Raw genomic sequence first — 12,773 nt, 5'->3', positions numbered from 1 at the left:
GCTTTCAAGAAGTGCAAATCTCACTCTCTTCGAGTCTCAGCACATATTTCCCCAGTCTTCGCTAATCTCTTGCAGTAAGCATCAGCAACTTAAGATCCATGTTTAACTGCTTGCCGATTCAAAAGACCAAAAAAAACATCTTTGCTGGCCTTCGCTTTGAAAAAAAGCAACCAAGCCCTCTTTCATGTGATTACAGGCAATTTGATGTGCTCAGCATTCACACAGTGAAGGGAATAGTAAAGGGCCTTTATGACTCTTGTTTCTCATTCCAGTTAATCTCAGACCAGACGGAGGTCACCTGAGCAGCCTGGGTCCTTCAACTGTGGGTTGTGACTGAGTCAGCAAAGCTTGAGGAGCTTAGGAGAAATGGAGCACTGTCACGAGGGTGGTTGCTTCAAACACTCCGGCAAAGGCTCCTCCTGTATTGAGTTTCACTGGGAATGTTTTGAAGATGGTTCTTTGCTCATCTTGACTTTTTTTCTATCTTCATCCCATTCGAGTGAGCCGAGCAAGAAGTTCGATGCATCTAAATTTGTGACAACAGCAACGAAAGGTTTTGGCATTCTTCCCTCTCTAAAAAATTCCCATCGTTTCCTACCCTGTTGGCCAATTCTTGGTGATGACGAGACCCCGCAGGAAAGCTCTCAATGATTCATCCACCTTTCTCTTTCCAAGACCAAATTTTATTTTGATACAACATGACTATTTATGAATTGTCCTTTATTTCAGTAAAACTGAAGATGCTCAGCAATAGGCACCAACGCAAGATAGGGTAACACAGTGATTGTGTTCCAGGATTAGTAAACCAGAGGCCTGACTAACGCCAAAGAGGCATGAGTTAAAATCCCAACATAGCAGCTGAGGAGTTTGAATTTAGTTTATGAAATAAATCTGGGATTAAAAAACTGGTATCGGTAACAATAACAGTAAAAAACTGTTAAAACTGACGTAAAAACCTCTGTGGTGCACTGATGTCTCTTTGGGAAGATGTCTGCAGTTTTTATCCACACCAGCCTATTCGTCACTCTGGACGAACAGCAACTTGGCTGGTTCTTCACTGCTCTCTGAAATAGTTTGGTGTTCAAGAAGATGGCAAGCCAGCACCTTCCCAAGGTCAATTAAAGATTGGTCATAAATGTTGGCCCGATGACATTCAGATTCCATGAATGAATGAAATTAATACTTGGCAATTTGCACCAACAATCGCAAGGCACATGTTGACTCTCGCCGCACATTGACACTCCAGGTGCAATTATTTTAAATTGGGACAGAATACCGAGAGAGTCTGGATTTCCTATAAATGGTTGTTTGGTAAGACAGAACTTGAGTATGATTGAAAAAAGGGACATGCTATCAAAGCTGTTCATCTTGCTCTCATCAGGACAACAGTACAGGGGAACAACAATTTATCAATGCCTTCATCAATCAGAGACCACTTGCCAACGGGTCAGCACTCTCTTCCCATGCAGCATAAATTGTTGTTTCCCTTTACTGTTGGCAATTTCTTGTGAACTGTCCTGGTGGGCAGGTTTTCCAGTCCCCCCTTGCAGTGTATTTACCGGTGGAGGATGCAGAATGCCATTGGTTAAAGGCAGGAAAGCACTGCCAATGTCTTTGGGGTTTTGTGCGTCCTGCACCTTCCGCCGCTGGGGAATGCACCGCAGGCAGGGGGTCTGTCATCAGCAGGATTGGAAGATCCTGCTGGCGGGAAGGCCTGGAAATTTGGGGGCAATGAGAGCGAGGTGAATCGTTTTGATCGTATATCAAATATGTGGGTTCCAGTCTCAGGACCTGATAATCACATGGGTAGTAGAATAATATGTTGTACATTGCAGTACACGGCAATGCACTCTGGTTCACTGTCGGGACAACCTGTGGCCCATCAGGGTTCTGAGTGCAACCCAAGAGACATCTGGTTGACTGTTGCGCAGGTATTGAGTTGTCACATTTTGCCGGTTTCCATCCAAGTAGCTTTTTTCCCACCGGTATGACTGAAGTGATACACTTGTAAAGCAGGGGCATGTGAAGTGAGGTGCTTTTACCACTTGAAGTTGATGGACATGCCCGATTTTAATTTTGCAGCCCACTGAGAGGAAGGGGGTCCACTCATTAGCCGAGGTTGCCCATCACTGCTCTGGTTAGAATCAGAAAATTCATCCTCTCATTCAGTGTGGTCAATGCCAAAACATATTGACCCGTCATGAAACTAGTTTTGAAAAGCACAAATAGCTGGAATTGTGTTAGTGCTGCAATAGATTTTAGAAGGTCAATAACAGCAAACAACAATGCGGATATATTTGGTGCCTTTAATGCAGTAAAAGGAATTCAGGTGGCATTTCAAGTAGAGTTATTATGTGCTATCTATCTTCAGTATCATGTTTGAAGCAATATCGATGCATCCAACAGGCTTTTGTTCATACAACCAAGATTTGTGGAACTCTGGGAGCCTTTAAGAGCACCAAGATTCATTCCAATTAATTTTATAGGTACTGCGAGTGCCTTTGCCCTGAAAACATAGGAAAAAATAACTTTATAAATTACCCAAGATATCCAACAGGGGGGCAGCACGGTGGCGCAGTGGGTTAGCCCTGATGCCTCACGGCGCCGAGGTCCCAGGTTCGATCCCGGCTCTGCGTCACTCTCCGTGTGGAGTTTGCACATTCTACCCGTGTTTGCGTGGGTTTTGCCCCCACAACCCAAAGATGTGCAGGCTAGGTGGATTGGCCATGCTAAATTGCCCGTTAATTGGGGAAAAAATCAATTGGGTTCTCTAAAATTTATTTTAAAAAAAGAAATCCAACAGGCCCTCTGAACTTTCTGAAACTGCTTGGAGTTAATCTGTGTGACACCAAGGCAGAGCGATGGCAGATAGTATTCTCCAGGAAGAAAAGTACACAGCACTCCACTTCAGAATCAGGACGAGGCTTCTGGGACAATCACAATGCAGAAGTGACAGTATAACTGTGCACTCACAAATGCATGTTTCTTTCCTGAACTCATTTGCACGCTTGAATTAAATGTTCTGTGTAACTGATTCCCAGGTGTCTGCGGTACCTCAAGGGAAACAGGCTGACCAATGGCTTGCCTTTTATTTGGATCGTAGATTTTATTATGAACTCAAATATATGGTCAACAAATTAAAGTCTCCCACTGCTCTGATGACCACTTCACTGTTTGAAAAACATAATAGGATCAGGAGTCAGCTATCTGGCCCCCTCGAGTTTTCTCGTCATTCAGTAAGATCTTGGTGAACTTTGACATCAGCTCTACTTTCCACCCGGTTGCCACGTTTCTTCATTCCCTCAGTGTTCAAAATTCTATTGATCTTAGATTTGATCATACTCATTGTCTGAACATCCAAAGCGCTCGAGTGTAGAGAATTCCAAAGATTCACAACCTTTTGAGTGAAGAAATTTCTCTTCATCTCAGTCCTAAATTGTTGAACCCCTTATCGTGAGGCTATGTCCCCTAGTTCTAGATTCTGTAGTCAGGGAAAACAACATCTACCCTCTCCAGCCCCCTGAAGAATTTGACTTTTCAACGAGTGCGCCTCATTTATTTAAACTCCAGGGAATATACTTATTCCGTTCAATGTCTCCTCATATGACAATCCTCCTATCCCAAGAATCACTCTAATTAACCTTCTTTGTACTCTGTCCAAGGCAAGTATATCCTTCCTTTGCTAAGGAGACCACAAATGTGCACAATATTCCACGAATGGTCTCATTAAAGCCCTCTGTGCTTGCAACGAGACTTCCTTGCTACCATACTCCAACACCCTTGAAATAGCGGCAAATAATCTATCTGTCTTCCAAATTGCTTGAAGTACTTGCATGTTTTAACTGGTGCCCAGCCTCCTTTCCTTCTTTATTTCAGCTGCTCTATAGTATTGTCACTAAGTGACCGACAAACCCCCAATGTGCAACACGGGGCAGCAGTAGCAACCTTTTCAATCTCGGAAGAATTACACTCCAAAAAGGAAAGGCCAAAGTTATTAACTGTGAAGTAGTAAACCAATAGCCTGACCTGCCCACAAGAGAGATCGGCCTTTTTCTATAGACTTTCATGCTGTAGTTTCACTTAATCTGCTCAGAGCAGGAGGCTCAGTCGGAATGCTGATTGTTGCATCAGTTGTTTATTGACAAATCCTCATCAGGCACTCAAACAAGGACTGCCCATGTTGGTTTGTGTGTCTTTAGGTTTCCCAGGAGCTGTGCAGTCAAGGATGTTACATTTAACTCTTTCAGCAGCTTGGAGTGTGTGAAGCGGTGCACAGATTATGCAGCCTGCGGTTTTATCCTGCCAAACTAATGGCTGTCTGGAGCTCTTGTATTCCACCGATAATGGTATAAATTGATTTGAGAAAATTGTGGATCAGTGGTTTTCGATTTTCACAAAAAAGGCCAGAATGTTAGAAAGCCAAACTCAAAACATTGAAAAAAAGTTTTAAAATCCCACTGCCCCCACCTTTCAGGTTTTCCTGTGTTGCAGGAGTAAAACTAACTGCAGAAATACTCGTCTCCCTTCATTGCCCACACACCAAAAACACTCTTCAAGAATTGACTGTTCTCACGGGGCTATGATAAATGTCGGTCTTCATTTTATTTCCATTGACGTACATTAGACTTCATGAACAGAGGGCTAGAATATAAAGAGGAGAAAGTCTTAGTCCAGCTACACGAAGTCCGGGGAAGATCACATCTGAAGTACTGCTTCTAGTTCTGCCGCCGCACCGAGGAAAGAATCCACTGCCCCTGGAATGAATGAATGCAGCACAAATTCAAGAGATTGTTGCCAGGGCTCCAAGTGGTGCATTATGAGGAGAGATGACAGCTTGTATTCCCTGGAATATGAAAGATTAAGAGGTGATTTGATTGAGGGATTTAAGATTTTGAAAGGAATTGACGGTGGGGGAGGAGAGAGAAAGATTTTGGACCAAGGGTCGGGTGTGGGGCGGGGGGGGGGGGGCGTTGAGGAAAGGGTTGGTGCAGGCATAGAAATGACCTACACTGAAATATTTCACCTTTCTCCTCCCCAGTAGTCATCCACACAGTCGGGTGTCAAGCACAACACTGACTGTTCACCATTAAGGAATTAATGCAAGAGGTGGAGTGCACAGTGTGTGTGATTCCTTGATCTGGTTTGTATTCAAATGGCCAAGCTCATGCCTGGGATCACTCTGCTGATAGGAACTAAAAATAAGGTTGAATGCGTTAGTGGACATCCTGTGGGATTATTCACGGCAGTTAAGTGTATTTGCTGATTTAGAATGGGGGCAAAACTTTATCATGCAAGTGAAAGAATTACACAAAATGTCGATCTCCTCATTTATGTAGGTCGATTTTAGACCTGTAGATGCTTTAGGTCATACATGAGGACCGTAGAAGGGAACTTTGAAGCATGATTTATATTCTACCAAAAGTGAATCCTTTGCATGGGTGGTTTCTCCATCTGTTATGCTAAATAAAAAAGAATTCAGTATTGTTGCATTTCTGTTTTAGCGAGCTACATTCCTGACATCTTAGCTCAGTCTCGCTCAGGGAACTGATGCTAATAATTAATTTGAGAAGGAAACAAAGTTAACTTTTTATCAAAGGGAATTGGCAAGCATGAGAGAACCTGGGGACAATATCAGAAGGAATGCTCGGAACTCTGTGGCCTGGACATCTGAGTTGTGTTCCTTAACAGACTAATCCTCTGTACCGAGAGCAGGGCCTGTTAATATTTCCTGATATGCTTCCATTGTTAGTGAAGTCAAAGCAAAGCTTTATTTTTGATTTTAGGGATAATAAGGTGACAGAGAATCTCACAGCCGGGCAGACAAAAGACCTGCAATGGAAACAGCTTCTGACACTTTGGGAAAGCAGAGTGAGAGGTGGCAAGTTCCAGCTTCGCAACGAAATAAATCATTAAAAACCAAAAACAACCCAATTTTGGACAGCCTGTTTGTCCATACTGCACAATGGAAACTTCACTCGAAAGCTATCAAGGAAGCAAATTCCAAAACATTGCAGGGCATAATTTATGATTGGTAAAGTTCACATATGAATGCTTGATATTTATCTATTGTAGGTATTAACCCTTTCCTTTCGAATGCCGGACTAAAATAAAAATATATGCGCTTGGGCTGAACTTAGGAAGTACTTTAATTTCCCGTTAACCCGTTAAGACCTTTTGCACAAACTAAGCAGAGCTGCTAATTCATGCTCTTTCTTCATCAATTTATTGAAAATTTAATGCTGGTTAAGACTGCCCCGACCTTCTCCCCCACCCCCCCCCCTCCCCCACCCCCTCCCCCCCTCCTGCCCCCCTGCCCATTTTTGACTCCGCCTCCCTCCCCAACCTTGGGGAGCCCCCAGGAACACCCCCTCAACCTCCCTCCACCTGGTAGGGCCCCATCCCTGGCAGTGCCAACCTGGAACCCGGGCACACCGGAAGTGCTGGTTCCCTGGGAAGTAGATATTCAGAGACATTGGGCGGCATTTAGCGAATTAGCCAACGATTTAGGGGTGAGGCCTTGTCAGCGATTCTAGGGGGGGTGCCAGCATTATTCTGAGATCTCTGAGGATCCAGCTTTACTGCTTCTTCCGGTCTCACAGCGTGAATCACCCCAGCTCCAAAGAAATTTCTAAGTGTGGGTGGATTGCGAACTGGATCACGCAGATCCACCCATCCATCGCTCCTCATTTCCTGCCAGAGACTACACTTGGAAATGTTGGGGGAGAATTCCGCTCACCTGACTTATTGTCAGAAAAATATCGAGCCGAACACAAACCTACCTTAAGAAAGCTTACAAATGAATGTGCAACGTGTCAAACAATTTACATCAACCCTCACAAACTGTTCTTTTGCCCATTCAAAATATCCATAATGGTGTCTATCTCTCACCAATAGCCTCAACATTTAACTTATTTATAGCCTCAGGAGGGAGGAAGAAAACTATAAATGGTTTCACAACCAGCCCCAGGTCAGTGGCGGGATTCTCCGCGAACCGGCGGGGCGGGAAACTCCGGCACAAAGGAGTGGCATGAACCACTCCGGCGTCAGGCCGCTCCAAAGGTGCGGAATCCTCCTCACCTTCAGGGGCTAGGCCGGCGCCGGAGTGGTTTGCGCCCAGTCGGCCGGCATGGAAGGGACTTGGCGCCACGCCAACCAGTGACGAAGGGCCTCTGCCAGCCGGCGCGAGTTGGCGCATGCGTGGGAGCGCCAACGTGTGCTGGCGTCATCCCAGCGCATGCGCAGGGGGGGACCATCTCCCTGTCAGCCATCGCGGAGGACCACAGCAGCCGACGCGGAGGAATAGAGTGCCCCCACGGCACAGGCCCGCCCGCGGATCGGTGGGCCCCGATCGCGGGCCAGGCCACCGTGGGGGCACCTCTCGGGGCAAGATTCCCCTGCGCCCCCCCGAGGACCCCGGATGCCGCCCACGCAGCCAGGTCCCGCCAGTAAGTACCTACTCTAATTTACGCAGGCAGGACCAGCCGAAAACGGGCAGCCACTCGGCTCATCGCGGGCCGGAGAATCGCCGGGGGGGGGCCGCTGCCAGCCGCCGCCGACCGGCACGCCGCGATTCCCGCCCCCGCCAAATCCCCGGCGCCGGAGAAATCAGGCGGCCCAAGGTTCCTGAAAAATCCTTGATCCGGGCAAGACCCCTCGATTTGTTTCCATCCGACTGGGATACCTCCAAATTGTTACAAACCCGGGTGAGGAGGAATGACTGTCTCTGTGACTTTATTCAACCCACCCTCTGCTGGAAATAACAAAGGTTTGATCTAACAAGGTTCCCTTTCCCTTGGAAACCTTTTCCAGATCTAATTGTTTTGTTTTAAAAGGAGCCAAGTTAACCAGGCTTTCTTGGGTTCAGGAAGAGTAAGTTTATTAACAACTCTAAAGGTAAGGAGAAATTGTAAAACACATGCAACTACATTCATACAGGTTAAAAGTAAGAATTGAATCCAGTAGTAAGTAAATACAAAGTTTTTGAGTTGCGAGGTGTAAATGATGACATGTTGCGTCTGATACAGGTTGATTCGGGTAGCTGATCTTTCGGTTCAAGTGTTCTGTAGTTCAGTAAAGAGATTTAAGTTATTTTTCCGGCTGCGATCCTTCCGTTGGCTGGCCGACTTTCACAATCAGAGGGAGAGTTTCAGATGTCCCTGCAAAAGTTGACTGTTTTGCAGGGGCTCTGCCTCGGTTACTGTATCACCTTCAGTATGACAAACTTCCAGCTGCTTTTCTCACAGCACACACACACACACACAGACCACAGACAGACACTGGGCCGCTCTCTCGGCTATCTTTTAACCCTCGTCTTTGTGTATTTAAACTGAAGTCCACTCGTCGGTCCAGGCAATTATACCCAGAGTCTTTGAATGAAATAGCCATCGTGTTCCTTTGTCTTTACCAGAGATGGCAATCAGTCCTTGGATTATTTTCGAATTATCTTGTCTTGGGCCACCGGGAAGTGTTACATTGGTCCTTCGAGAAACCCCATGCAACTGTTTCTGTCAGTGGCTAGCTGTACATTCTCAGCTAATTTTTGCTGTCTGTCCATTTTTAAACAAATAAAACACAGATCTTTTTGAAAATCAAATATTTCTGTGTATAATTCCAGGAATTTGTCCTCCATTATAACAGCAATGGAAAATAAAATTACTCATTAATCTTGTACATCATTAGAACATTCATTGTCAACTCTTCGCAATCCTCATTGTTGTACCTTGGGTTTGCTGTTTAGGATATTCGGAAGGTCATCCAATTGCATCATTTACCATCTCCAGAACAAACTTCTGTTTGACAGCAATGATAACCCAATTGAGGGCTTAAGAAACTGACAAAAAAAACTGACTAGAACAGGAGTACTTTCTGTGCAGCATTGCTGTTCCTATTTAAAATGAATATATTTTCAATTAATTCACATCACTGCAGCAGCCAGCTACTCATGAGGCGTAGAGTGGTCATGAATTTTCCAAGAACTTTCTACGTTATGTCTGCACTTGTCAGTGAGCCTCAATTGAAGTATTTCAGTAATTCGCAAGACTGCAGAATGCCTCCCCGTGTACTTCTATTTTCAAATGTCAGCTCCTCAATTCTTGCTTTCCAACTTGGAAAGGCATGCAGCCTTTAAAAATGTCCTTCAAGATAAATGGCAATTGAATATTCTGACCATGCCTTCTTTCAATTTCTCTGCTTGCTGGCCTCATCTTGGACATCTCACTTCACACAGATAGGAAGCAAAGTCTGGGTTGGGCTTTGCTCACATTTCACCGTCGAAGTCAATCCTGTCCACTTTCCAGAGTGGATGCATGCTGCCCAGAATCAGCTCATGGTCAGGTTCTCCCTGGAAATAGGCACCTGATTATTATCAGCACACAAGATTGAGAGCTGTCATAATTTAGAGAGGCTGCAAAATCAGGCCTTTACCTCACGACTCTCTGGCATAACTGCCAGCGAAAATGTTTCAATGAAGATTGCAGTTAAAATGTCACAATGCTCATGTAACACTGATAGTTCCCATATCTTTGTGAAACGAACTAGAAAGGAAAATGTGGAATCAATCCATGATTTTGCCACAGATCACAAGAGAATTGTCGGGTGAACCTTTGTTCTGACAACAGCAGAGGGCAGCATATGCAATGCTTTCACGATGCTCTCCAACTTCTCTGAGAACGCAGGGAAACTTTAAAGTTTGGTGTGACTCACTCAAGATACACAAGGCTCGTGGTTTCTGTCACAGAGAATAACAAGTCTCACTTTAAACAAGTTCTCAAGTCAAAATCAAAGACCACAGTGCATCCTGTGGGATATGACCATTGACATAAATGCTGGATATCAGTGTCTTTGCCACCCCTTCCTTCAGTAGCAGAGCAGAGTTTATTGTATACCCACCCAATCTCTCCCCTCTCTGGGCTCTCGGTTCCCTCCCCACCTTAAAACCCTGGAACCAATCTGTTTCCGGCAGCCATCCATCTTCTACCTGCTCCGCCTTGCAGTCCCAGCAGTGCCCACGACTGAGCTAAGGCGCTGCCGGTACTACTAGAGCTGCTGGCCAATCTCAAGGGCAGGATATCCTGAGGGGTGCAAGTTCCACTCTTGCTTTGCTTAGCCTGCCCTGAGAGTGTTATTGCTGTAGGATGGGCTTTGTCCCAGTGTTGACTGTCAGCTGATTTTCTTACTGGGGAGCTGGGAGCAGCCCACCCACACCCCACTACCCTCCCACACCCCACTTGCCCCCCTGCTGCCCCCACAACCCTGGTAAAATATGGCCCTTGGTTTGCAAATTTATTATTTGATGCCTGGATGAGCTTCCGGCTCAATATCTGTGCCATCATCGAGACTTCCTATTTCCACCTCCGTAACATTGCCAAACCCCACTCCCACCTCAGCTCATGCGCTTCTGAATCCCATGCCCGTGTTTACCTCCGGACTTAACTATTGTTCCAAGGTTCTTGTGGCCAGCCTCCTTTCTTCCACATCAAAAAATACGTGAGCGTGCCCAAATGTCTGCTGCCTCCTACCTCAACATGCAGCAGGTCTGTTCACTAACCTTCACCGGCTCCTTGTTTAGCAATGCCTCAATTTTAAAATTCTCATCCTGCCTTTCAAATCCTCCTTACCATATCCAAGTTTAAGTAAGCCATGTGGCAAACTTGACTTAATAGGTGTAATTCTGAACATCTATATTCATATGCGGGGACCTGTTCTCTGCAGGCAAAAGGAACATGGCCAGGCATTGCGCCTTTTTGAATATAACAAGGAAGTTAGGGACAATATCTCCCTGATGCATTCTCCATGGCAACATCTAGACCAATCAGAATCAATTTGCCAACAAATCAGTGCTCTTTTCTCACTCAGTATAATTTGTTGCCAATTTTTAAATTTGGCATCATTATGTCTGACCTGATGAATGTAAAATCAAGGGCTTGTACAGCAGCTCCCTTTTCTCAGCAATGCATTTTACTAAGTTAGAACTGCTGTATAAATTAAAGTTCTTGCTATTGTTAGTGGGATTTGATTGTTCTTGTGACATAAGCTCAACCCCAAAATTCAACATATTGAAGGAGAACAACAGTTCAATCCCAAGAATCCCTTGGAAAACAAGGAGTCTCAAATTGCACTTTGTAATGTTAGTAACTAATTTGCTGATCTGATTGTCCGGAAATGTTAGTCCATTGGGGTAAAGTCTTTATTAAACTACCAGACAAAAGACAATCTCCCTGCATTTATATGGAATATTCAATGCAGGAAATATGTGTTCAGGACTCAGGGATGAGGAGGAATATATCTGTTCCATTTCCCATGGAATAGTATGCCTCTCACCAGTTTATTGCATGATTATCGTTTGAATGAACTGGCCTCGGGAAATCACAGTTGGTTTCTGTGCTACCCACGCACAGTGTATTCCTTGTCCCAGCACGAGGCGATGGGATCAGATAATAAGCCTTTAAAAGGCGTTGAGTTTTTTAAAAAGAAAATAATTTGACAGAGTTGAACTAGCAGATGACCGTAACATGGAATGCTTGCAAGTCCCTGAATATAACACCACAGAATTCCCACATCCTTCCCAAAGTGCATTTATATGGGAGGACCTCATTCAGTTGTGGAATATTCCCAGGGAAACTCAGCAAAAACTGATAGATTTGCGTCCCAACTTCTTACAGGCAGCATTACTACCCAAAGGACACCGATGCCATTCTTGTGAAATTGCAGTACCGCAACAGAAATAAGGTAAGACAACAGGAAGAAAATAAAACTAAAGACGCAGTTTTCAAGATATTGCCCCCAGAGCACGTGACACACTCACACCAGGAATAAAATTATCACATGATCTCCGCAAAGGGCTGAAACCGCTGTTCAGGACGTCACAATTCCTGATTTAGAGGAAATCAATGTTCAAAATATTTCTGGTTCCTCTGTGGAAGATGAGCATAAACTGCAGATGTTATTCACACTCACAAACGTTGCCATTTGCTTGACGAATCTTATTGCAATTTAAATCCCAGCAGCTGCTGGGAACCGACTGAGTGCCATATTTTTTAATGCAAGTCGATTAATATGTTTTGCACTCCCAGCTTCTCGCCAAATGCAAAGAAAACTTGAAATTGAGAAGCTGGAACAAATTATTTGTTATTGTGCCTTAAACTGAATATCAGTTTTCTAAAACTACTGCCTGAAATTGTGGACGGGCAGCAGGGGGTGGGGAAAGAAAAGTGCGTACTTTTTTGGCCCATTCAACCCTCCACGGATGAATTCTTCAGTAGTTGCTGGCTCCATTCCCCAGTATATAAGAGCAGCTGTGTGCTGTCTGCCAAAGCAAATAGCAATGTCCCTCAGTAACCGTGTTAAACAAAAACCATATAACGCAGGTGTCATTTGCAGTGAGCAATATTACCCAGAGACGTTAACAAGTGGACCTCCCTCAAACATTTGTTTACTGAGGATTAGGGCAAAGTTATTAAAGCAGCTGGATGCAGTCTGAAAGCACTGGAAAGTCACACACAGGCTGGCTCAATGGAATCTCCCTCCTCCTTGAATTTAATAAGAGCTGCAAAACCTAATTATCCCTCATTAATTCAGGGTGGAACACAGCACAGCTCCTTAGTTCCTTCAGCATGATGTCTCACTCAAATAAAATAGATCAGTTTCACTGGCTAAAGCAAAAATGTTGCCCTTCTTCCTTCACATCTCACTGAAGGTACAATGCTGGCCTTCACATTTCATCCTATTTTTCAGAATTGTGAATGTTCTGAATCTATCATTTCCCTTTTCTCAAT

General features: G+C 44.7%; 1 long non-coding RNA gene across 1 annotated transcript in view; it reads right to left on the bottom strand.

Annotated features, from left to right (window-relative positions):
- Positions 1-4,569: 4,569 nt before the first annotated feature.
- LOC140396860 (uncharacterized) overlaps positions 4,570-12,773 on the bottom strand; it is a 127,784-nt gene continuing 119,580 nt past the window's right edge. Inside the window, exon 3 of the long non-coding RNA XR_011936644.1 lies at positions 4,570-4,754. This is a non-coding gene — a long non-coding RNA (uncharacterized lncRNA). The remainder of the gene's footprint in view (positions 4,755-12,773) is intronic.

Source organism: Scyliorhinus torazame, chromosome 20, assembly GCF_047496885.1.
Source record: "Scyliorhinus torazame isolate Kashiwa2021f chromosome 20, sScyTor2.1, whole genome shotgun sequence".
NCBI classification, from domain to species: Eukaryota; Metazoa; Chordata; class Chondrichthyes; order Carcharhiniformes; family Scyliorhinidae; genus Scyliorhinus; species Scyliorhinus torazame.
Note: the sequence above shows the minus strand (reverse complement) of the source record. Positions and strands in the feature narration are given on the sequence as shown.